This window comes from Aplysia californica, unplaced genomic scaffold, assembly GCF_000002075.1.
Source record: "Aplysia californica isolate F4 #8 unplaced genomic scaffold, AplCal3.0 scaffold00375, whole genome shotgun sequence".
NCBI lineage: Eukaryota > Metazoa > Mollusca > Gastropoda > Aplysiida > Aplysiidae > Aplysia > Aplysia californica.
The window spans coordinates 733,681-735,540 of NW_004797645.1; the positions used below are offsets into that span (position 1 = coordinate 733,681).

The following is a 1,860-nucleotide window of genomic DNA, read 5'->3' on the forward strand; positions in this document are numbered from 1 at the left end:
CCCCCCTTCCCCCCTTTCCCCCCAAACAGCAACACAACAACAGCAACAGCAGCAACAACTACAATAACAACATTAACAATAACAACAACAACAGCAACTACAACAACAGCAACAAAAAGCAGGTACATCATCAAAGTTGGCGGAACTCGAATCAGTCAGAGTAGAAATAGAGTAGAAAATGCCCATTGCTTGTTTGAAATGCCGCGATCTTCTTGAAAGATATCCGTTACAGAAGGTGAACAGACAAGATAATATAGAATCTATTAGCATTTTCAAATTAGAAAAAAAAGGCAGGGGTGTGTATGAGAGGGAGGGGGGGGGGCAAACTGACCTTTGACTTGTAGCGAGCGGACGGTGACTGAATCTGTTGTGGTCGAGGTGAAGGTAGTTCTAGAATGTTCCTTTCCTTGGTTCTTGCTCCGTGCGGATGTTTTCTCTGTGAGTGGTAGCTTTGTTCTGTAGGGGAATACCTGGAGATATACAGTGGGCAGTGATGACTGTAGTTGTCTCAGGTTGTTGTTGTTGTTGTTGTTGTTGATGTTGTTGTTGTTGTTTATTGTTGTTATTGTTGTCGTTGTCGATATTGTAGTTGTTTTTGTTGTTTTTGTCGTCGATATTGTTGTTGTTGTAGTTGTTGTTTTTGTTGTTGTCGATATTTTTGTTTTAGTTGTCATAGTTGTTGTTGTTGATGTTGTTGTTTTGTTGTTGTTGTTGTTGTTGTTGCTGCTGTTGTTTTCGTTGTCGATGTTGTTGTTGTTGTTGTTGTTGTTGTTGTAGTGGTTGTTTGTTGTTGTTGTTGCGGTTGTTGTTTGTTGTTTTTGTTGTTGTTGATATTGTTGTTGAAGTTGTTGTTGTTGTTTTTGTCGTCGATATTGTTGTTGTTGTTGTTGTCGATATTGTTGTTGCAGTTGTAGTTTTGTTATATGTTTTTAGCTGCTTCTGTTGTTACTAACGTGGTTATAGATGTTTTTACTTAGTTTGATATGGCTGTAGTTTGTATTGTGTTGTAGTTTATAGCGGAGTGTTGGTGATGTGGTTCCTCTGATGTCATTTCTGTTGTTATTGTTGTTGTTGTTGATATTGTTGTTGTTGTTGTTGTTGTTGCTGTTTTTGTTGTTATTGTTGTTGTTATTGTTGTTGATGATGATTATGTTGTTAATGCAATATTGTATACGTACATACTAAACATATTTTAACATTCATTCACCTTTTCACATTGGCATGAAAAAACAAACCTCCACACTCTCACACCCACACTCACATTCAAACAGACACACAAAAACAGATACACACTCTCAAACACATTCACTATTAGTGCAAAAAGAAAGGCAGTAGAAAGTACACTGACTGTGAAGTCTGCCTGGAAACCAAAACCGTATTACTAAAACAAAACAAAACAAAAGAACATACATCAAGCACGTTTCAGGTCCCGGTAGATTCTCATATACCGACATGTTCTTTCTGTTTTTAAACATATATAAAGCGAAATTCGTATATAACGAAAAGATTCTGTGTCCTTTCGATTTAGCTATACGTATGCTACACTAAATTAACAAAGTAAAGTTGTTTGAAAAAAAGAAAAAAGAAATAATGAAAACACGACAACCATAATGTTTTACATGTTGTAAGAAGTTCAGAAAGCCACAAATACATTCTAAATCCCGTTCACCCACTTCACAGATCCTCTCTCAGCCCCCCTCCCCTTTCCATCCCACCAGCCACCCCCAAAACTTCCCAGCTTTCTCGTTTCTCCGCTATCCCCTCCCCCCCTAACTTCACTCTTCTTTCCCCATCCTCCTCCCCCACCTTCCCCTCTCCACCCCCAATCTCTCAGTTTCCTCCTCTCCCCTCTTCTCCTAT

General features: G+C 38.6%; 1 long non-coding RNA gene across 1 annotated transcript in view; it reads right to left on the reverse strand.

Annotated features, from left to right (window-relative positions):
* Positions 1-402: 402 nt before the first annotated feature.
* The window catches only part of LOC118478141, a 16,376-nt gene continuing 14,918 nt past the window's right edge, over positions 403-1,860 (reverse strand). The window contains exon 2 of the long non-coding RNA XR_004858848.1: positions 403-470. This is a non-coding gene — a long non-coding RNA (uncharacterized LOC118478141). The remainder of the gene's footprint in view (positions 471-1,860) is intronic.